This window comes from Rhopalosiphum padi, chromosome 2 (assembly GCF_020882245.1).
Source record: "Rhopalosiphum padi isolate XX-2018 chromosome 2, ASM2088224v1, whole genome shotgun sequence".
Lineage (NCBI taxonomy): Eukaryota > Metazoa > Arthropoda > Insecta > Hemiptera > Aphididae > Rhopalosiphum > Rhopalosiphum padi.
The window spans coordinates 16,122,261-16,149,276 of record NC_083598.1 but is presented as its reverse complement, the minus strand read 5'-3'; the positions used below and the strand labels follow the sequence as shown (position 1 = coordinate 16,149,276).

At 28.3% G+C, this 27,016-nt stretch overlaps 1 protein-coding gene and 1 long non-coding RNA gene across 5 annotated transcripts in view; both read right to left on the bottom strand.

Moving 5' to 3' along the window:
- The window catches only part of LOC132922166 (fasciclin-2), a 153,620-nt gene that overhangs the window by 67,970 nt on the left and 58,634 nt on the right, over window positions 1-27,016 (bottom strand). The window lies entirely within an intron of this gene.
- Window positions 7,159-27,016, bottom strand: part of LOC132921306 (uncharacterized) — a 35,914-nt gene continuing 16,056 nt past the window's right edge. Inside the window, exons 2-3 of the long non-coding RNA XR_009660854.1 lie at window positions 24,334-24,404; window positions 7,159-9,125 (exon numbers count right to left, since the gene is read on the bottom strand). This is a non-coding gene — a long non-coding RNA (uncharacterized LOC132921306). The remainder of the gene's footprint in view (window positions 9,126-24,333; window positions 24,405-27,016) is intronic.

Here is a 27,016-nt window from a genome sequence, read left to right as displayed (position 1 = left end):
AATACGCTAAGAACAAGTTTCATTTGGATTAATATAATATATATTTTTTTACCAATTCCGTACAGAATGAAATCTCTGTAGTAATCTTCACTGCCTACGTATATATACAAATAATATATATTTATTAATAATATACGCAAAGGCGCCGCGCACAGATGTGCCGCCCTTCACAACCGTTGTGCATAAATCACTTAACGCACTTGCAAAGGACTCGCCCACGAACATAGTAGGGACGGGGTGTCCTTCGAACCGGAGACACATATGTATAAAACAGAAAACTCGCTTTGAGCTGGGCGCTCGAGGGAGGAAACATCGTCAAAGGCTGGATTGCGAATAATTTATGCGTGACAGTTTCGATTTCTAACGACTAACAATGTAGCTGCTACACGTGTGTATATACACCTATGCCGGCGACGCAAATTATTCGGAGACATATCAAAGTCCACGTAAAGATTAGTTATAACTACGAGTAGAATACGATAAACAATTATACGAAGTCGAGGGTCTAATTCCGTGATTAAAATCATACACTTTTTAGGAAGACGATTATATCTTAACCGTAATCGCATGACGTTGGAATCATCGCAGCTGTAATATGTATGATTTAATTGATTTATATAGTTTATAATGTTTAAAGGTATATTTTACATTTATTTTTCATTTATCATAATTGGTTTTGTGTTTATTTTGTTTTAAATTAATGATGTATATTTTCAATTTTAGATTTAGTTTTTATAAATTTATCTTTAGACAAAAATGAAAATTTATAATAATTATTGTTGTTATTTATTTATCAATCGAATGTTACAGGAATATAATTTTAGTAAATATTAACTATCAGAAAACAATTAAGGTAGTATATTTCTCCTTAAATTTTCAGATAGACAGTAATGTTTTTTATTATAAATATAATGATTATATAAAATAATGATAATTAAAAATATAGGAATACAATGTTTATACCATCCAAAAACTTTTATATTTGGCATATGCAATCACAATGTACTATGATTCACTTAATACGAAGTACAGATAATATCGTTGCACAGTAATAATAATTATTAATTTTGTGTATACTTTGCGCTCGTTATCCGAGAAAAAAAACAAGATACAAAAAAAAATGTCTTATATACACGCATTATTGTTATTATAAAAAACATTCTGCTGCCGCAGCGTAAAAGTAAACGGCGTATAATATTATATTATATAAAAGCCCTTAGTCTGCTCTTTTAGCACACCCAAGTCCAACAAATTTATACGTACCTATTGACCTCTGTATATTATATACAATATACGTAAACGATCCGGTTGCTATTTTTTTTATTTTTACTTCTTTAATTATTTTACATTTTTACGGCGTGCATACGATGATCGCATCTCGACGGTTTTCCGCGGAAATAATATACAGTATACAAACAGTTTGTTTTTTGTTTTTTTTATTCCCTATTGCGTCATTGTTGACATTATATCTTCATCTCTGTTGTCCGAATGAAAAATATTATCCGGTTAATATTGCTTATGGAAAAAATAGAACAAAACAAAATTATTTAACGCAGCTCTTTTCTTTACAGCGAATGGTTCAAAGTCAATGTAGTTGGTCCAACGATGCGTTTCCTTCAAATTTATACAAATACAAACTTTTAGCGTTATTTGTTTTTACGTATACAAAAAGTAGTTTAATAATGGATAAATGCCACGTTATATAGGTACTTGTACTAATGATGATAACGATTCGACAATTCAATTATAATCATTGGGAACACTATAAAAATGAACTCCAAACACAAACATTGTGATAATACATATAGAGAAAGTTTTTATGACTCTATATATCTTTATATAAATATATACCTATAATTTATAAATAATATATAAAGTACACAATTAATACTTTGAAAACCTTCGCAATTCAACTTTTAAACAATTTGTAAGGTTAAACAAAAAGGTCACTAAAACCTACACTGCAGTGGCAACTACAAAACTCGTGGCAATAATCGAGTAGGTACAAGAGATATTATACACTTGGTTTTTCATACTATATATAGTACATATCTATACTGTGTAGTGTGTATATATGGGGCGAATGAAATAACTTTGAAACGACTTCATACAAACTATATTAACGTCGTCAATTTAAAGGTTTGCTGAAAGTACACTATATACATATATGGTCTTTTAATAAATATATATATATATATAATTGTGAACAACCCCAACTATTTTTGTTTGATTAGTATTATTATAGGTTATAGATCATACTATAATGTTCTGGAGTGTCATCGCTGGGAAATTTTTCCACTCACGCCTCCTAATTTCTAACCTCCATCAAATTTTATAATAACTAATTTACGGGGTAGGTATTTCATATATCACTAAAAATCCATTTCACCAAAATAGCCAAAATAAATTTTCATAAAAATATGTACATTGTACAAAATAGATTTAATGATATTTATTTATTTATTTTTGTATTATTTATAAATATTAGGTACCTGTCTACATTTTTAATTTTAAGTTCAGAAGCAGAATGCCTCCTCTCAAAATAATTTTTAAAAAAAGTTGTATATAATTTGGATACAAAATAAACTAGTAATTAAAATTATAGGCCATTGAAGTTTAAATAATCAAATTTATATAGACGGGCTATAACTTATATCGGGGCATCTCACCTCCATTTCCATTTTACTCTTCTAAAAAAAAAAGCTTCACATGCACCTATATTAATGAAATATTTGAAAACACTAAGAAAGTATTCTGCCATCGATTATGAAATTACAAATATATAAATATATTTCATCAAAAAAAAAAAAATGTTTATGATCAAAAAATTGTAAACATATAGCAGATAATTTTATGTTATACTATAATATAGTATAATATAGTAAAATTATACTAATATAAATATTCCTAGCCATAATTTATAACGAAAAAGTGTATTTTTAAAGTGTAAATAATTTAAAGAATCATCCCATAAAACGTAGTATGTATTAACAACTATTCCATCCACCTATAGAAATTTGGGTAGGAACGCTACTGGTTTTTCTACTTGTTCGTCGAGTAACAATTTTCGGGGATACTGCCATAAATTGTTTTGACTGATATTTAGCGTGGTCAGTTTATAATGGAACATATATATCAAACTATCACAGTAAATAACTATGGATATAATAAATACATAATATAAACTTTATAATATAGTAGGTGTATACATATTATACAAAATTATAATGAAATATTTACTGAAGTCAAAGTGTACGTCACCGTAGTCATCACACGACAGTGTATAAGTATATAAAATGTATATAGCCAATCGTGTTAGTCATATAGCGCGTAATGTCGTATCACGAATGCATATATAATATTATATACGACGGTTTTCGAGTCCGACAAAAGGAGTATGCGATATATATTATAACTTCCAACTACCCTCCACGCGAAAGGTATACACGTTTATATATATAATATACATATATATATATATAGGAAACCAGGATAGGCAATCGAATTATACGCCCAAGGGATGAGAACAAATTTACATGGCTTTGATCCGCATCCCACATTCTAAACACGTACGGCACTCCGCAAACTTTGCCCCAGCCTTCTTGCCCTATCTGCCCCGACAGAGGTTAATGATTTTGGCACGAGTACACGAGTAATTCTTGTTTATTTATTTTTATTTTTTCACGTTCGTGCAAAGAAAAAAGAAGAAAAAAAGCGGCGATGGCACGAACGCGGCGTGCATTCGATTTCCAAGACTTTATTCGGTAAACAAGACGAAAACGAAACATAGGTAGTGCCATATAAATCAAAAGGATGTTGTTTCGCAAAAACAGGAAAGCGGTTGGAAAAAAATTTCCCACACCCGTATGATTTATACAAGCTCTCTTGCACGATTGGGGATCCGGCGCCTCCCCCAGTGACTTATTTATCGTATTTTAACCGACACCTGACGTCTTAGCAAATGCCCCGTGTTGCTTTTTTCATTTTTTTTTTTTTTTTTTACAAAAGTTACAGAAATAACCACGAAAAAGTACCCAAGATGATGGTCTATTATTCATAGCTAGTACCCTTGCAAATCGTCAAAGGGGATACATTATTTTTTTCCGCATGCACGTAAGTACCTCCTATACATTATTATAATACTATAAGATTCACATACTATATACATTATATACACATACTTCACCGGCATGTATACCTATTGGACGTAAACATAATATTATAATAAAATAAATGTGATGTGTATATTATCGAAATAGTACGTTTATTCACAGCCACATTGACTGACAGGTCAAAGAAAAAGACGTACGCACAAATACGAAGAGTTTGTATGTTTGATTAAGTTTAACAATGAGCGTAGTGTAATAATATATTATTTTATTTTTTATTATTATTATTAATTTAAAAATAACTCAGAATTCTACAAAGAAAAGTTTTTCACGTGTGTTAAAGTTCATACAAGACGTTTTCATTTTTTTCTAGAAGGGTGGTTTATAATATTCTAACGCTTCAAAACAGTATATATGCAGTGTCGTTCATCACATCACATATCCCTAGGCACAGCATTGCACATTTAAAAAACGCTGTACTAAAAGTATAAATCATTTTTGCAAAGAATATATATTTTTCAACAAACGTTATACTATAAATATAATAAATACAAAAAACAAAAACAAAAAAACAAAATGGTAAACGTGTAACGAACGTAATTATTTTTTTTAATTTTCTTACCTATACCCTATATATGTTATATGTATATACGGTTGGAAGTTATTAGAATTTAGAGTAAAACGCTATGTTAGGTCAAGAAATATTGTTGAATTCTTATATTAATAGCCGAATATCAATAATAAATGTACCTGTATACAAAGAAATCTCAATACACTTTTCAATAATAGCCACTCGTATGTCTATAAACGTTGTAACTTGTATTTATATTTTCTTATACGTCATTGAAAATTGTTCAACCAAAACACATAAGATATACTCATATACCATGCAATGTCTGTATGTATACACTGAGAGGAAATTATTTATAGTGCATATTATATACATCATACATCCGAGTAACATATTTCTTAGCAACAATAAACTATTCAGTTCCTTAACCGGGTCAATGGTTACATATTAACTATTTTCATATACCTTTAAGATTACCTTTTAGATATATACATAGACTTGCTCATGAGAAATATTACCGCGCAAATATAGCGTACATAGTAAATAATTAACATTTAGTATACATGTGAAATATAAAGTAATATATAGCCGTATACTCACTCGAGTTGATGCACTTGAGACTCGCGTAGGCTGTATACCGAAATTTATATACATCTATATATATATATATATATATACGTATTACAAAATGCTTATCTATATTGCGAGTTGATAGTGCGTGTAGGTGAGGTACCAACGAAATATTAATACGACAATGTTTGATTACAACTAACTGCTGACAATAGACGAATGTTTTCATAACTACGGTATTCTTTTCAATCGGACCCAGTTTATAAGCGTTTTATATTATTATACTTTAGGAAAATGGTAAAAATCGCCATCGCAGCCGTTGCGTAGATTATCAATTCATCCCAAATAAGCCACGCGCTACGTATAGTTAACTATTACGAAAAGGGGCTACTAGAAATAGAAAGAGAAAACATTAAAACGAGGGAAAACTTTATAGATACGTAAGTAATTCTTCCGAGACGAAGATCAGAGAATAAAGAACTAGTTGGTATGGCGGGTAGTGGAAACGCTCGTAACGGGGCGGTAGCTCGTAGTCGTGGTCCGCCGCGTGAGGTCTTCGCGGCTAATGCCAATTATCCCGTTTGATGAAGACATGGAATGGTGGGAGTGCAGAACAATAAATCCTCGAGGAAACTGCTGCTGTTGCTGCTGCTCCCCTGTCACGGAAAACTGTTATCGCTTTTCTGGCGTGATGTTTATTCCAAGCATAAAAATATATATCAACATCTCATGAAAGGTTGTTATCAAAAAAATAATTATATTTATTGAACAATATGCATGTATAATGTATATATTTATATTTACATAAATATATGCGTAGTTCTAGGTAAAAATATCCAAAGTTTAAGTTAAAATGTATTTATATATAACAGAGATAAGAATAACATAATACTATCAGAATACATTGATTAATAATAATTAATTTGACAGCCATAGTCATTATTTTGTCAATCGTTAATTTAAGTATAAATTTCTTTTGTTTTTAAATGAAGTTACTAGTTAGTAATATTATAGTACAAGCCATTTATCAATTTACAAAATATGAGTGACTAAAATGTATATAATTGATTTTTTATATCTTGTATTTCCTAAAGATATTGCTCGGTTTCTCCCATACAGCATTATAATGTAACCAAATAGAAACACAAAAGTAGCGGAGCAGCCTATAGCGTTATTGCCATTTTCATTTTACCCCTCTTGCAGTTCTTAAATGCATTATAATAATTCATGGTCGATTGTATAAATGTGTACGTACGTCATAATTCACAACAATAAAACTTGTATTTTTTATGCAGCTGGGAGAAAAAGAAGAAATAACTAAAACTTAATTATCCCTATCGTAGCGTAAAGGCATAATATCTTCAATACGTCAATCCAATTTTAAACACGACTCAATCTCCGTTAGTAATATATATGTAAGTATTAAATATTCTATTGATTATACACACAAACGACCCTGTTTTACATATGAACCTACTATATATAGTACTTCAAAGGATCACATAAGTACTATTCCTAAACAAATAAACGTGATTTCTCATAACTACTACATTTGACTCTATTATTATTTATTACATTAAAATGATAAATAATAATTTATCAATGTTTAAAACAAAAAATATTTATTTCTTTTAGTCGATATCATATTATTAAAATTTTATCCACACTGATATATTTCACGGTTTTAACAGTTTAAAGAATATTTCAATATATAGAAACTTTATATTTCTAAAACCAAAATATATAGGTAAAATCTTGAATATTATTAAATTGTTCTTGAAGAATCTCATCGAAAAAATAATGATAGATGAATACAAGTTGTTGCGAAAAAGACCATGTATCTAGTATATTACTATAAATTACTATTGATGTGCTTTTTACGAACTACAAAAACAGTTTTTATTTTCCTATAGTATTGTTTGAAGTACAAAAATATGTTTTTTTATCTGACGTAAAATATCGTACAACGTGAAGTTATAGGGAAAAATAGGAAAAAACTGTTCATTACGACAATTTATTGTGTGTGAAATGTGTTATTGTGTTGTTCAACGCCTAGCTTGTTCTTAAATATATATACAGACGTTTACTATAGCAAAAAGAAATAACATTTTGGATGCGCGACACAAAACGCGAGCAAAAATCTAATTCAATAATTTCATGAGATGAAAAATGAATAGGCCACCTATATACTTACTATCATAAAATAAACGTAGTTCTGAAAACGTTCAGCTGTCGTGGAGTATGTATAATTTTACGGTGCGTCTCGAATATCGTAACGAAAATAACCGCTAACGAAGGATCTGACACTCAAAATTACTGACCCACTTTTTTATTGGAGTGCATATTTTTGTAAAATATTGTCATATACGTTTAACTTACTATTGGCACCAAAAGTAACAGAAAAAAAAAAAAAACAGCGGTGCTATTTTTGTACGAAAAACGAAAATATTAAGTCACCTGGTAATAACAAAGTTGGACAATTAAATGTACAAAATTTGCTTGAGTTAGTTAAGTCAATTCAACCTGGTACAACTAGCTATATACTCAAATTTAATTTGTTTTTAAATAATAATATACAATTTTATGGTAAGACATTCTATATATTTTTGTCTAATGAATCATAAAATTAAGGTCCATTTATTAATTTATTTTTATTTAATATCATTGTGTAGCTGGAAGATACGTTCTGCATTACAACGCTAAATATTAATATATTTTTGTTTTTAATTTTTAACCACAATATTATTGAAGAAACCCATAAAGCAAGTTTTATTTTTGAAATTAACTGAAAAAATTGAAATCGTTACAATTTTTTTTTTTTTATAATTACAGTAAACTTATTTATTTAATTAAAAAATTAACCAAAACGTTTTGCTATAGTTAGTGTACCCTCTCTCTCACTTTTATTCTATAAGTATAAAAATATGTGTAACGATCTCAAATAAGTTGTACAAGGTATAGAAGTAAGTACGTAGATGTAGTTAAATAGTTATAATGGCGAAGAAAAGCATTAAGTTCTTAACGATTTTTGTTTACGAATAATTAAACTAAAAACACTATATAATACAAATAATTCCGTGATAAAATTTGTACAGAAAAATGTATTTATTTTTATTTTTCAATTACATCATAATTCATAATAAACTGTATAGTTATAGAATTCATGATGCTTATATTAATTATATTATTATACTACTATAGACTATAGGAAAACTCGCAGCAGTTGTTTTTTTTTACGTTTAGGATTTTAATCACGCGAGTCTCGCGTCGTATTTATAATATATTATGTATGCTACATATATAGTTGTATATACATGCACACGATTTCAAGTCATTTCTACTCGCGATCATATATTATAATATATATTGTATGATAATAGCGATACTAATATTGAAATCCGATGTATGATCGGGAGCGCGAAAAAAGTGTAAAAACACAACGCGATGGACGATGATACAGGTATATTATTATATATATTACGTAAATATTTTAACAGTCACCATTGGCGTTGTGAGATGAGATGTGGTAAAGATGGCACATTGGCACATAAATTATAATCTATGTTATCGATGATAATCTGCAGTTCGAGTAGGTACTACGCGGATTTAACGTCAAACAATTTAAAAGACAAATCTCCGTCGTGGAATATCGGTTTACTATCGTAGTTCAGAACAAAAAAAACCTTGATACAGTACCGGTTACTATAAACGTAGAAAGCATAGATTATATTTCGTAGACTTTAATAAATGTATTATTTACTTGAAGCTGGCGGTCACATATGTATACATCATAACGTAGAGATCTCGGCACAAATATTTTATGCATAAGTACATAATATAAATAAGATAGATTTGAAAACCAATGACAAACATACCTGAAACAAACAAATTAATACATACAATTAATATAATATGTTGGTCAAAAGAAATTGTTATAAATATACAGAGTATGTATTATATATTACTATATAAAGTGGTGCCCACTAAAGTATATAATGTTATTGCAATGTATTGATATCGCTTTTGGAATTTTTATTTTTGCTATTTTAATCCCTTACCTGATTATGTTATTTACTTTTTTGAATAAATTTTGAATTTTATATACTATGTAAAAAATAAATACATATTCGAAAATATTATTAACCACCTATAAAATAATTGCATTGCATCACGAATACTATCGTAATAAACAAACTGTTTCCTTAAAAGTGTGATCTGGGAATATTTTAAAGTGAAAAAACTTGAAATTTGAATAAATGCAAAATTTAAAGTAAATATTATGTATGTTGATCATAGTGCTAGATGACACATCCAATATGATGACGACAATGACGCGTATACAAAACATGCAACTATATTGTATGTAGTATACTAGTATAATATAATACGTATAGATATTCACTGAACTAAAAACCATTAAAAAATTGTTAAAAGCCAAAATACAGTAGATTCGTATACGGTCCATATATGATGAGGATAACATTTTTTTTTATTATATCATAAAAAGTACTACTAAGTGATTTATTATACATACGTGATTAATACCTGTATTAACATTTTGATTTTTTCTTCTTTCTTTTTTTTTTTAGTAAAAATCTCTAAATCAATAATACTTAATAACATATATCTTTCTTTATTATTGTTAAAAAAAAAATGTATTCTTGAAATGTAACATAATTGCCGATAAATTCAACAAAAATAATAAGCGTTTATATAAACGCTATTAAAAGCAATGAATTACAAAACGCGATTCTTTACTACATAAAAATGTTTATTCATCCATATATTATTTATAGTATCCTATTGTGAATTGATAAATTGAGAAGTGTATTCTAAAGGTATTCATTATATCCAACACTCATAAATTGAAGTTAAAGTTTTATTAAATTATTATATAACTAATTTTTAATACCAATAAGTTTAAATGTATACCGTAATTTCAATATGATATTTACATATTTTTTAATTTCATATTTCAAAACACATCTATATATTCATAACATGTTTTTAATTGGTTATAATACCTTTACCCAACAACTAATAATATTATTAGAATTTTTATGGAAAGTCCTGTTTCGAGTTTTTATACATTATACTATTTCAAAATTTTATATTTAATATAATTAAATAAAACAAAATTAGTGACTAAAGGTGACATAAACCAAAAGAGGTCGAGAACTACTGCTTTAGATTTTAAAAATTGAAATAATTAATTTTACCTATTGCATTTCGGTTTTTTTTAAAACTTTCTGAAACAAATTTATATATGTCAACATTGTTGTGGCTATTTAATTGGAAGAATCCTAAAAACAAAACGAAGACCATCGTTTTCCGTCGCGACCTGCTACTATGGTTGTGTGGCAGCTGGGCCACGATTGTACTCTGCAGTAACGTCAGTCAATATGTCACGTCACGTCATATAACTATAATAAGTCACGACCATAATATCTTACATTATAATACGTGTATGTATACTTTTACATTATCGGAAATGGAGGCGACACTCACCATTGACCATGTTACAAGTATTTTTTTTTGTTAAATATTATTTTTATTTTTTGAGAAAAATTGTAACTGTAGATACTTATAATGCACATTCAAGTTAATATACGTAGTATACGTTATAATGATTATCAATATCATAAGTATCTTACGCCTCAATGATACCCTTCGGTGCTGAGCCCTCGGAAAAAAATTCCTGATAAAGCATAACGCTACGCAACATCAACTATCCTCGAAATAAAAACAAAATAATAATAGCCATATAACACAAAGCATGTATAAAGTGTAATATATTGATTTAGGTACGATGCTGTGTGTTAAATACAAGGTGATTCTTTTATCATTGTACATTCATTATTTCAAAAAGTATTCATGTTTTTGAAAAAATTTTTTTACATAGTTTCAAGTTGTTAAAAAACCAACGTTTTTATTAAAAAATTATATTTTTAAATATTTTTTATCCTTTAATTTTATTAAGTTTATTACTTTTTTTGAATGACAACATAGAGTTTTAATTTCATATTCCAAAGCAGAATAATTTTCTGAGTATTTTGATACATAAAAATCGAATTTAGAGCGAGTAGTTTATAAGTTATAATTAGTATTTAAAGTTTAGATGCACAGAGTAGAGTGGTACGGGGTTACCCCGCAAAATGTTTGTCCACTACTCCGCTTGACTAAACTTTAAATACGTATAACTCATAAACTACTTGCTCTAAATTCGATTTTTATGTATCAAAATACTCAGAAAATTATTCTGCTTTGGAATATGAAATTAAAACTCTATGTTGTCATTCAAAAAAAGTAAAAAGCTTAAAAAAATATAAGGATAAAAAATATCCGTCTTCAATAACGTATTTCTTTAAAATCAATTTTTTTAAATTTTTTTATAAATACTTTAGATAATATTTCCAAATTCTTGAGATTTTTTTCTACCATTCAAGAAATGTCTTGTGAAGATAAAAAATTCTGTTCTTCAAATTACAACCATTATTTTAAATAGTAAATTATTCAATAAATATTTTTTCTGAAAATGTTAATAAATTTAAGTCAAAATTCGAACAAGAAGTTTTTTAATTATTTACCTTTGTGTAGGTACTAAGAATAATAAATAATAGATCTACAGTAATATGGAGAAATTGTAATATATTATATTAATTTACCAATATTTATATATTTATAATTTATAAAAATTGTACAAGTATAATAATACCTACTAGATTTGATATTATAAATAAATCAATTTTATATTTTTGTACAACCATTTTTAAGGACTTAATACAATTGAAAAAATATTCGTTCAAATTATTAGTTATAAGTACCTACATAACAATTTAGTGGAAAAATATCAACTAAACAATTAACAGCAAAAAAGATGGTTCTAATTTGAACAACAAAAGTTGGTATTACCACATAACACTTTTTAAATAGTACAACAAATCTTAAGAATTTATAAATATGGTCTTTGAGTAAATTTAAAATTCCAAAAATCTAAATTAAATTATAATAAATACAATTAAAATAAATTCATTATTATAGACTAAATTGCGCTGTATATAAAAGGGGGCGGATACTTCGCGTCAAAATCGCAGTCCGCAAAAAATAACTGAAACGATAGACGGACAGTCTCATAACCCACATAGATATATAAATGTTGATAAGTACACGGTTTTTAATTTCTTAGTATATTTTTGCTGTGCATACATTTCAAGGAAAGCTTTTAGCTCTGTTCATGATATTATGTATAAAAATGAACCAAATTTTATTATCTATACACGACGCTGTATATTGTATAAAAGGGCCAACGTGCATGTGCGACCTAGTGTTCGGCAGTAAAAGGCATATATATACCCAAATAAATACGACTTAACCCTAAAGATCTAAATGAGGGGTGGTTTTTAATCGACTGTACCTGGTGTACCTTAAAAGATGGTATGGTGTTGTTCGACAGAATCCACGGTCGTAAAAATGTTCACGCGATTTTCGTGAGCGAACCAAAAGAAATAACCCACAATGCTCGATTAATATATTATACATATTATTATGAGTAAGCGTAAATTGTACTACGACGACTTGTGCTCTCTCACCCGCTTCGAGAAGAACGTGTCGTGTTGTTGTGTTATAGTTAGTGTTTTTTTTTTAGTACGTCGGTGCAATATTTATTTTTTACGCCAGGACGTGCTGGATTCGAAAGTTTTTAAAAATAAAACGGTGAACGCACATGATATTATTATATATATGACATAGATGCGGCCTGTGGACAACTTTCGACGAGAATATATTGTTATTGTTATTACAAATAATATTACAGAGTGTAATGTATGTATACTTACAAACTGCTTTTGTTAATCGCCACACCTATTGTAACAAAGGCGTCAATTTTGTTTTTCATAAGTAAAACAATTTTAATTGTTGACGGTAATTTGTTATGCTTACCTATATTATAAATCTTAGCAGTTTATCTTTATTTTCAATTATCTAGTCTAACTATTAAACAATTTAAACTTCAGATAAGAATAATTAAATTACAATAGCTACCACTGCAAACTGTCCTTGTTCATCTAAACATTATAAATGCTACTTTAATAAAAAATTAACTATTTAACATTTAATTTCCAATAGTAATTGTAAATTTAAATAAAAAAATAACTCAATTCGTGCCTTAAATGTAATAATTTTAATTTAATTTTTGGAGTTTTCGGAATAAGGAGAGTTGTCTGTATTCATAGATCCGTAAATAACGAAAGTAAATATATATTAATAAAATAAAATACACGTTTACAAATATCCCAAATATTAGGAAAAGTACTAGGATTTCATTGTTTTACCCACGAGGTTCAAATTATACCCTCACTGATGATAATACATAATTTGAATACAATAAATTTTAAAACGTAGGTAGTATTATATTTCTCACTTCATGCGCACTCAGAGTCTAAAAATAAGAGGAACCTATTTTCCATTACAAATCACAATTGAAAAAAATAATACATTTTCCTTCACAACACACAACAATCAAACGATTGTAATGTATTTTAAAACCTTTGAACGATATTATTTGATTTTTTTTTAAAAAATAGTGATTTTGACTTATTTCTTTTTACACGTGTATACATATATATAAACTCAATAAGCGGCAGTTGATAATTAGTGTTGACTCTGGAAAACAATAATTCACAAAGCACAATATTATATTATATCGTCGTAGTACATTTTATTATACAAACGAAACGAACAATTTAATTTAATTTAATAATAACATTACGTTGTACTAAAACGTTGTCACCGTCTATCTTACTAATGGATTTTGGATAATTCGGTTATCACAGACCGATTTAATTGCACGAGGCAATGATGATATTATAAAAATGTTCTACAAAGAGAGAGAGAGAGAGAGAGAGAGAGAGAGGGGAAGAACCAAATGTCCACGCGTACGTATAGTGGCGATATTTCATCTTAATCAAATCTCGACAAGGGCGATGGACGATTGCGTGATGTGAGGGGGTGAAGAGCTGACGCCACTGTCTACGGGCCATTTAACCCGAAACTATATAGCAACCCCCACCCCTCCGTGGTCCTCACGCACACTACACCCTATAACAGCAATATTTTTTTCTCTCATTTTTTTCTCTCAAAAACTGACGGTGGCGTCGGCTCACTTGAAATACGCAGGACCGCCGCCACCTTTTATTATTATACGTATAATAGTTCGCAAACGCAAATGGCCACAGCTGACGTAAACTACCACCGCCGACGTTATTATTTTATTATTATTACATATACAGGCGTAATTACGGAATAAAATAGGCACGGACTTTGGGCGCAGTAGATCGGGGTTGAAGAGTGGTATGAAACAGAAAAAAACACGCTATAAAATGTAAAAATGCGCGGTAGTTTTGGTGTTGTGGACGTGTCGGCCTCACCGCGGAGCAGAGGAGGGTAGCGCCATAACTGCGCTCATTCTCTCGACTTATATATATATTTTTTTATTTTTTTAATCAAATGACCCCAAGAAATATTACGCATTACGTGAGTGTTTGTTAATATTCACTAACAAACAACGGGTCACAACACTCACAACAACAGAAGCAGTCATTTCATTCGAAAACATAAGAATATATTATTCTAATACATATTACATTAATTTAAGTTCTGACTTCGATAGATCAGTAATTCTAGTTATTAGAAAATCGAATCAAGAGGCAGATTGTATATCTTGTGCGTGCACAGTGTTTAAAAATATAAAAACTCATCAAAAGTATCAAAAATACCTTACAAATATACTTTTAAAAAAAGTATTACTTAAATACTCTTACAAATTATGATGTAAAACAATTCGATGAACTAAAAACAAAAATCAGCTACCATAAAGGTACTTTTATTCATTTATTTTATCAAATCTCTCTATATGATGCACTGCAATTACTATGAAAATGTATAATAATAGCTGGGGGTTTGTAAATCTTAAGTTATAGCTATTCAACAGATATATATATATAACTTATAGAATAATTTATTAAATGCGCATTTAGCGTTATTGACATTTTATTGTTAACAGAATAAAAAAATAGTACATTCAATTCAAATTTAAATAGAACACAGATTATATCGTATTTTAAATATTCTCATAAAAATATTTAAGTACTGGTATCAAATATGATATAGAAATTTTCAAACAACTTCACTGTTCTATAGACACATACATCACTTTAGCTATACTACCAGTTCCTATACCTGGAATGCATTTAACGTACTTTAAACAATATATTTTACTGATTTTATAATTACTGATTGTTACAAACGTTACCATCGAAAAACGCAACTAAAATTACACACTATTGTACAACAAAACCCACATACTTATGATACGGTACACGTGTATGATGTGTAATATTATTATATTTTATGTATATATATATATTACGTAACGCTTTAATTGAATACTATCTATATGTTTATATTTATACATAATATATTTGTATGTGTATAAGTTTTTTACACTTAGACTAATAACGATATGGTTGTAAGCCACAAACAATTTTCCACGATAAATATTAATCATACGCACGCGGACTTAATAATTAAAATTTTTGAGATGATATCGACATCAGTCGCAGCGCTTACACGATGGCTCTATTTGATAACACTTTTAATATCATAGTGGAAAGAGTGTAAGCTATACCACATATTGTTGTATACGTTATACGTACATACGTTATACACACAAACAATAACACTTAGTAAGCTTTTAATGGTGCGTTATGGTTACACCTGCAATATCGAACGGAGTAAAACGTGGGTGTAAAATGTTTTAAAACTTATATAAACTTCGTATCACCATTGCAATAAATGTTTGTATTCATGTAATATAGATGCTGGACACCTCTATACCAGATGTCGCATCATGCCAAATAGTGCGCAATCGACGTTGTCTGCACCTGCATATTATGGACGATAAACGTAGATTATTAAATCACATGTATAAAAAAAAAAAAACAAATTATTAGCCACTAATCATTCAACTATTATACGACTCAAATAATTTTAATATCCCTTACTCTTGTCTTTTCCGGGCGTGTCACGTGATTCATACATTTGGCAAGGTACCTACAAACTGGGAAGGACAAATAAACTTGGCACGTTATCAATAAATAACATAACAGATTATCCGTCGTAAATTACACAAGTACCTACTATATTATTATAATATAATATCTATAATATTGTATGAAATTATAAATTACGTATGACAAAGACTATATCATGCATATTATACGCAATACGACTGAAAATAAGCACAAACTGTGAATAAATTGAAACATTGTACGCATACGATTATGAGTAACACCCAAAATATTGAATTTATTATGAAAAAGTAGGTACCTATCTACAGTCGTTTAAAGAATTTCTCTAAGATCACAATACAATATTATATTTATACGTAATAATATTTTATTTTGATAATAAACAACAATGTCGCATGTAGTATAATATACTAAAAGAATATGCTCGATAATAAAATTGAAACGCGATGATTATTACTATTACTATTGTAATAATTATTATTATTTTGAACGAGTTTTCCGAAATCGATTTCGTTCGTACAGTAAGTACGGTTCCTGCGTCAAAGGATTCTTGGCCCGTGGGTTCCATCACAGCTGATTCAACCCCGGTTTTGTTTGCACCCCCTCCCCAACTCACGTACACAACACAACACACACTGTATAGCACGTAAACGTTGACGACGACGACATTCGGTGGAATGAATTTATTTTATTTTTCCTCCGAGCAAGACGACAACAATCGTTGTCTATGCCACTACAGCTATAAACTTATATATAATATATTTCTATGTGTGTGTACGTGTAAGTGTATGTTATGTACTATCACCGCCGTTGTAGTGGCGCGGAAATGTTTTCCATCCTGTTTATTCGCCAAAAAACATCATCAACAGCGCACACGCATAGCAACAGAAGAGGAAAGAGAATGAGGAAGCGATGAAAAAAAAATAATAATAAAAAGACTACGGAAAACATGTCGCTTACACATTGCGTTTCACATTGTAATATGTATACGAATATTTACCGGTCTGCGTTGTTTTTAATTATCGCGTGTGGAGTGGCGGAGGAGAGTCGTTTAATTCTACATACAACTACAACAATATAATACATATAACGGGTAAAATATAATAAAATTATTATTTTTCATGTCAACACATCCCATTTCTTTTTCCTATTCTATTGTTTTTAAATGTTATCTCTAGCATTTTTTATTATTCAAAATATATAATTATTAATACTACCACAAACTGTCAATCGACTTAAATAATAAAAACTCTAAAATTTGAATTATCCTAGCTGTGATGCCCGTTGTAATATTAGTATACCTATTAATTTATTTTATGAGCCCTCGTCAAATGAAGTACAATATAAGACTTACATAATATAATAACGATACAAAATAAATGTTAGGTCAGGAAATATAGGACATTAATAAACAATTAAATAATGTTATTAATCAAATGCACATAAATATGATGTCTTGTCTGCCTTGACGACTATTTGGAAAAAACAAATACATAAATGCATTATAGTTAAGATAGTTTTAAGAACCGTAATCCATTTAACAACCGTATAAATAATTTTAATTGTAAAATTCATAATAATAAAATGATTACTCATCTTCTATTAATCAAACAATTTAACATATCATACGTTGTTATGATATAATAAACAAAACTATATCGATAGCATTCCTCTAAATTTGTATTAATAATAATCGATATGCAATAGAGTATAGACCACAAACGTTTTATTTAAACTATTTAAAACAAAAGAAACTATATTATGCCACAAGCGTTAAATATAAGCGCCTACAAGAAAACATTAAATATCTATAATTTATACACTGCACCACATTGCTGTTATACTTCAATATATAGCTGTCGGTTAAAATAAAAAAAAAAAATAATCAATAATTGTCGGAAGTTATTTCGTCGGAAAATGCGTATTTCGAAGCGGTTAGAAAGTATTTCGCTATTTTATTTATAGCCTTGTCGATAGTTTCTGACTATTCGACATTACGTATTCATTGTTCTGTGGGTATAATTTTTTTATGACCAATAACAGCTCTTTTATTTGGAGTGACTGTTTTTTTTTTTTTTTTTTTAATGTACAACTCAAATTTTTAAATATTATAGGTTAGGTTAGGTTCGGTTTTAATTGAAGTTAGTTAAATGAAAACGTAGACTCCCTACAGTTAGTTAAATGATAAAATAATCCCCAGTATACTAAAGGTGTGTCTGTGTGTGTGTGTGTGTCAAATTTTGTGAAAGCCAAAGCCAAAAGCTGTATGTTCTAGATATGGGATAAATTTATCATTATATATATTGAAAAGATTCGATTCAAAAAAAATATTACAGATTAAAAATTAATTAAATTGCAGAAGAGATTACACATATATATTTTATACGTATACCTACCGTACAAAAACTCTATTATATAATGTTCTCATACAATAGGTAAAGAGTAATTTCTAGATAATATTAATATAAAAAAAAACATTCACCAACTAGGTATGCTATCCAAAAAAGTTTTTTCATTAGTTTTATAGTTTTAATTTCGTATTTAGAAGGTATATAATGACACTAAAATACCATAGAAACAACTTTGATAGCAACATTTGAATTCATTATTATAATATACAGTAAGACATATTTTTAATGAAGCGATATCAAAGTAGGTATACAGATGAAATAAACTTTATTATTTGTTTAATAATCAAATGTAATAAACCCTCTGATATTTTCTATATATACCTGCAGCCAATTATTATTGTTTTAAAAAAGTTATTTTTTTATTAAATCGAAAAATACGATAACATCGAGACTGAAATATTTACCAATTATAACTATGTCATTTTTAAAAATATTTGAAGTTGTTTACCTATAATATATTGTTTTGTGTTCAGTTGTTCTAACTATAAAGGTAGTGATTTTTATAAAATAACCATATTAAAAGATAAATAATTTTTTTTCGAATTCTATATCATCATAAATCGAATTAAATGAATTATATAATTTGTTATAAAGATTATAAATTAAAAAAAAAAAAATAATAACATTAACAATACACCTAAATATGGCATGATTAAATAAACCTATAATAATGTTTTATAAACCATTATTAACATTCAAACTTTTAATCGAATTGAACTTTTTAAATTGTTTTACTAGAATGCAGTAACATAACAGTCACAGAATAATATACTGATATACTCAGTACTTTTAAAATAGAAATTAAAAATATTATATTTATTTATTAAATGTATATTTCATATTTTCTCTGTAGTGTATTTTAGTTGTAACCTATAGATATAACATATTACAACACTACAACAGCAATTCTAGGTAGAATAATATTTCGGTACAAATAATTTTATCGAAAAACAAAAACCAATATATCTACGATTTACAGATGATGACAATCGTGGTCAATATAATATAATATATTAATATACTAATTATATTATATACATCATAAAACTGCAATACTTACTGCAATAAATAAAATATATATTATATACTGCAATATATTACAATTAAGAATTATTGGTATACACGCGTTTGAAGACTCGAGCAAAGACGGTTGATTATTGGTATACACGTGAGACAATAGTCTATATCGAGCGAAAGACGCGTTCTTAAATTTAAGAGAACAGTGCTACTGTGTACAAGCACAGAGACAACCGCTCGTATCTTTCAGTTACTTATTCCAAAAAGACTCGTATATCGAAATGATAACACCGCGATGCCGTAAGAGGTAGTTGTGGTGATATAGCGGTAAAACACCCCAATGTCGAACGACTCCGTGTACATGCTGCACAAAAACATATATCAGAATATGATACCCCGCGGTGATGTCCAATACAGAAGGGATTGCCGTTATATTCAGTTTCGTACAAATACAATTATGTGTGCTGTAGTATATTTGTTTTAGACAGCAGAAGACTTTTGATGAATTCTAGAGCACAACAAATATATCACGAGAAAAAGCAACCGTTGCATGATATATTTATATTATATGTATCGTCAACGTTTACTCCCACGCGCAAAAACATACTAAGGATACCTAGCATATTGCAGGGTGTATAAAGCGTACAGTGCAATATCAAAAGAAGTTTTACGACGCACAAATCGCAAGTTACAGGTGTACCGATGAAAAACAAAAATAAATATTATATAGTAACGAAATGAAAAAATGAAAAAATAGATTTTATTTAAAAATGGTAACCAAAATGAAAAAAAAAGTTACGACTAAATACGATGAATTGTAACAATTCTGAATTCCAATAATAATAAATATAACGAACGCTACTATAAATATATAGGTATATATATAATATATATGCATTAAACTCGAATTCGAATACACAAAAAATTAAATATAACTTTTAAAGTTTTTAATCATTTAAAAATTTAGATGAACGGATGATTAAGATTTTACGAAGTACCTCTGAGTTACAGCCCACTCCGTATATCTATATACTTTAAATTTAGGTGATTATATGAAGTTATGTTTAATCATAACTATATATACTTATTTTAAATTTGATTTTTTTTTATATATATACAGTTTTATTCAGAAACATATTTTTCTCTTAAACATGAAATTATAAATACATTTTATAATATGCTAACAAAATTATATTTAGAGAGATATTAACAATTAACATCTTATAGTGTAATATTAAGTATCTGTCAAAAGAAATGGCAAGTTATTGATTTAAGATTGTTTTAAGTCAATATTCCTTTTATTTAAATTGAAAAATAACAAATTTAACTTTTAATATTAAATAACATAGAGGAAAAATTCCCAAGGTGAAACATCGAAATCTTTCTTCGTTATCGTTTTCAATTGTACTGTAAACTTGTTTTAAAACCATTTAAATAATACGAAGTAATTATATCAAAACCTTTAACTCATTAATATATGCTAAGTAAACGTCCTATAATGATGTATACAATTAAACGAAGATACTATTACCCTTTATATACAATTGGAATTAAAAATGATGAAAATTTATATAAGTAATTTAAAAATAAATGTCATTAGATATATGTCTAAATAAAAATGCAAATGTGACGTTTTAAATTAAACGAAAATATTATAAAGACCTAGGGTAACAAACATCCGTTTTCATCATGGCGCCATTTATAAATAATATTCATTTCAACGATTATAAATTATATTAACAATTAATATAATCTAATAAAAACATTTTTTTTTTTTTTTTTTTTTAATCCACCAATTGCATTCCACTGTAGGTATATGTAAGTTTCGCTACTGCAGTTGTCGTCGGGTTTGTACCAGCACGCAGAGAGGATTATGTTATTAGATTAACAGTAAGTTATAGGGGCGAGGAAACAATTCCACTAAAAGCTTAAACGCTTAAAACGGCCGAGCTCGTAAAAGAGTTCTACACTTCTACCCCTCTTAGTCACATTTCCACTCTGTGAATTTTGGATAATCCTATACACGTAATAAATTGATAATAATTCAAAATTCTGTTAGGCATAAACAAAGATAATTTTTCAGTGTTATGTAGTTTCATTTAAATGAATTCAGATATATTAATTGGAAGTAGTTTTCAAACGTATAAATAAAATATAAAGATTTTTAAACTCAATTTTCAAAATCAATGCACAGACTTTAAAGTTTAAATTCTAACTTGATCCCATATAACATTATGTCCAATTAAGTATAATGACTATAGTATTGTATTGATCTACGCAGCAGTATAGAGTTTATTACATAAAAGGCAAACCAGATCTACAAAAATCTAGATTTTTTTCTTAATAAACAAAATATTATAATAATTTAATAACAAAATTATTATATTAATTGTTTTGTCAAGAAATAAATAACCAAATGATTTTTAAATTCACAAGATTGTGTTTATTTCACAATAGTATATAAATAATAACTATATAATATAAATATATAACTTTACAGAAAAATAATAAATGTCTTTTTTTACTCATTTTTTAACAAAAAAAACCCCTAAGTTAGCTTACATAAATAGGCATTACATATAAAATATAAACAATAAAATAGTTTCAAAAATTCAAAATTTCAAATAAAACTTTAAAAAATTACATATCGACACTGCTATAATATTAAGCATATAATAACAGTGAAACTTGTGAACGAAAAGAAAATATGATAAAAGTTTGACAAACGTACAAAATTAATTAAATCTAAACATTTTAAAAAGAAAATAATTAAAATATCGATTGTAAGCTTTTATTATACGTGAAAAATATGTTGTCAACATTATGTGACATCGTTCTCGGAATTATTAGTATATGGTTTTTTTTTCTAACTCGCGACCACTTCCGTTGTTCGTGCATATAACAATAATATATACGCTGCATACAGCGATGTAGTGTAGTGATCAGATTTTTTCCACCCGGGGGACGTACATTTCCGGTCGTTCGCTGTTGGTCATGGAAGGAAAAACAAGCCGGAGAATAATATATATAAAGAATAATAGACGAAAAGCAAAAGAAAACATTTTTAGTGCCTACACGTGGCCACAATATATGTACATTAAGCCTTCTCGATATTTTTGTACAAACCCCAGTAATGGTCTAAAGGGGCACTCTACCCCTTGCGGTGTCACTTTACCACCCCCGCAGCATAACCCGATCCCGTTTGCACTCACACACGCGCACACACTCGCGTCTTCGGGTCGGATTGCATTCAGCCGTGCACGCGATTTCACCGCTCCGAATTCTTGCTTGTTGCTGCGGTTTAGTGCGGGCTACCGGAAATCTCCCCAAAATAGTGTAAGGTTTCAAAAAAAATATATAATATATATTTATACCAACCTATTCAAATTATTGTCGACATAAAAGTCACTGTTTCAAAAATCTCATTTTTGGGTAAATCACGCGTTAAACGATATAATATATAACTATAATAGTATTGCGTATGTTATGCAACTGCTATATTAATACAGTAGAAGAGTACTGCGGACCTTGAGAAAATGTCAATTCTAAGAATTATAGCTAGGTTTTCTTAAAATACAAGCTCACCAACTAATTTAACGTAGCTATATAATCTAAATTGTAAATTTTTTTACCAAGTAGATTACGAGTGCAATAATTAATAAATTATACATAAACAATTATGCATTTCGTGTCACATGTTATTTAAGGTTAGATATAACTACCGAAATTATTTTAGATACATACCTTAAAATATTATTTATTATATCGATATACCTTTACTATACTATTAATAATAAAAAAAACAATTTGAACGTCAATGAATTTATTTAGTAATATTTTTATATTTTATATGTATTACGCTACCGTGCCTACATAAACATTTTTTTTATAATGATGTCCGTTCAAAAAGCGGCGGTTTTTATACAGGTAGGAAGTGCATTTTCTAAGTTTTTGAATTATTGTAGTGTATGATAAATTTTAATAGAAATTAGCCAACCGTAATAGAGCTGGTTAACATTAAATCTTATTAACACCGCGGGCGCGTGTACGTCATAAACATCTACACTTCTAGAACGGTAAATTAAAGCAATTTAAACAACGACTGGGAAATTAGTAAAACACAGAACTTTCGGTTTAATAAGAATTACTTTATAGTAATACTAACATTGTGCCAATTAGAATAATGAATAAAACAAATTAAAATTAATATTATAGCGATAAACATAAATTTGTTGGCGAATTTAATGACATCTCAAACTTTGATAAGAAAAATAATCATAGCACTGACGTAAATCTGATGATATATATGTAAACTAAATGAAAACATATTTTATTCAATCAGTATATACATTGCAATAGTATTGAAACACTATAGGTATAAGTTATAAAAATATAATAAACTTATAGTAAAAATAAAGAATATACCTGTTTATTAAAAGTAATATATACAGTCAACAAAAACAAAAATAGTAACGCGCGGTTTCTTAATAATTAAACTAATATTTGGTTCGGTGGATTGTCTATATACTATAATAGTCTCATAATAATATAAAAAATGTTATACTCACTAATACTATTATAACTTCTACTTTATTGATCATATAGTCGATAGACATATTATTATTATAATATATATTACCTGAAAAACAAAAATACACACAATCGTTAATATTTATATGATTACTAAACTCTCACGCACCGTTAATTTGCGAAGTGGATTAAAACGTTACATGGTAGGAATAAAGTTTATTAGAAAAAAAGCATGCATGCACTATTCTATATATATATAGACGCAATGCTCTCTCAGAAACCCAAAAGGGAATAATGACCTTTTTGGAACGATGTGGTAGAGTAGGGTACGGGTTACCGTTTGGATTCACATAACAATTGAATTAAGTGTGTTCTATTACATTTTTAAGCTACGTTTTGAATTCGCCGCCCTATAATATAATGTATGGTGAGCATAATATTATGATTAAGTGGGATGGAATAACCAGAGTACACTTGTTATAGATACAACGAAAAAAGGGGAATGAATAATTTTTTTGAACGAATGTAGTATATATAATACGTGCCACACTGGCACACAAAACCAGAAAAAAAAATACAAACACCGACTTACTTAATCACACTGACGATGATTTATATGGTTTGTGTAACATTCGTTAAGACTGTGCATATAATAAAATACGGTAAAGTTTTTTCGGACATTATTTTAACCCGACGTACGCATTATACAAATAATATGGTTCATTTAAAATATACGGCATTTGTTTGACTTCGGTACTAACAGATTGGCTTCATGTCCGAATCCTCTCAAATACAATTTGTGAGTGTGCATCGTTGGCGTCATAATTTAAATTGAATAATTAAAACCAAAAACACAAATTAATTTTTACCATGTTAAAAACATTTGAGTTTTTGATACCCTATTACCCTATTCACAGAGAATTTGTTTTAAACATAATATGCTCGATATATGTATTATGCTAATTAATAATAAAAGTAAATCAACATCGAATAAAATCGCGGAAAATGGAAAATTATTAAGCAAAATCAATCATAAATCATAAAAATGTAATTATAAATAATTCAGATTACTCGTTTTAATTACAGACCAATGATGAGTGTTCCGAATATTTCATTCTGATAAAAGTGAATCTAATAAGTTTTACTAAAAATCTATGGTTAATTATTTATTTATTTATTTATTCATAAAATAATTCATCATTTATATTATGATTATTTTATTATTTCGATTTCATCGTGTCTTTATTTATACTACTAGTCGCCCAGTCATAAAATGTTATTAATTATCGATATCACCTAAACTATACTTTAAAACAATTATGAAAATAAATCACTCGGTATATTATAAAGTGTTAACAAGCTTAACAAAAACTGTGATATTTGGCAAAAGAGCGATAGCAGTAATAACAATCACAACGCGGTGTCGATTGTTCTGGACGTTTGGCAAGATAAACGACTTCCAGTTGAAAGGACAAAAATTCAAGCGGACGGAAACCCACGAAGTAAACGTCATCCTCTCTCTATCCTCCTTCATTGGTCGTCAAGAGCAAACAAGTGGATGGGTTCTGACAGAATTTTTAAAAGGCTATCGGGCGAAACGGAAAATCCCCATACCAGACTCGTGTACGAGACATACCCTTCCTTATATAGTACTCACGCTTTCAACAGAGGGTGCAAAAAATACATTTAATACGCTGTCAACCAATCGATCAGTTATTTTATTTTAGTTTCGTATCCACTACCCCAACTTCGTCGCCCTTCTATAAACACCACGTTCAGTAATTCATCAAAAAATATTTATAAAAAACTTTTTGATTTTATCCTAATTGCTGATGGTAAACTTGGGGTGTTCTTAGAACTTCACTTTTCCAAACATTTCCAAAACATTATTATCGTGGTACCAAAAGATAAGGGCGAGATTATATGCAATGCTCGCAATCAGAGTACAGGCTTTTGAAACAAAAAGAAGTTAATAAACATTTTTCAAAATGTATTTATTTATTTTTAACAAACTTTCGAAGCATTATTGATAAACTAAGCTATTGATAAACTGGAAATTACTCAACGCGAGAATAATAGTGATTAAAAATAAAAACAAAAACAGGTGTAGAAAATGTATAATATGATTTGGGTAAATTAAGTAAAATTGACATCACATTTGTTGCTTCAATAAAATATATATTTTGCTAATTTTCCACTCGATTAGATTAAGTTACTACTTATAGTCCATAAATAAAAACGTGTCAATGTATTTTACACCTGACTTAACAATGCGATTCCTATAGATCAGATCATTGGTCTTTATTACAAAACGTCATGCCTCATAACTGCAGTTATCGAAACCGGTAATTTTTATTAAAATTATACGTCACAGGAGATATTGTACCTATTATCCTTTCAGAATATTGTCTATAACATTTTTAAATCATATTTTTTGAGTAATAAAATATATAGTAGGTACTAATGCATATTATTGAAGTTTATAATATATGTATATTATAAATTTATATATAAATACACGAAATATTCTTTCTTGTATTATTATTCTATTCAAATTTTATGAATTATATGACCATTATTATATAATGATATGCCATTTATCATAATTATTTTAAAAAAACATGCACACAATTATCAAGTTATCTTTTCAAACACGATGTTGAATAAAAAAAATTAGCCTCGCAATTAATAGTAGGTACAAGCAGTATTAATTCTTGTATT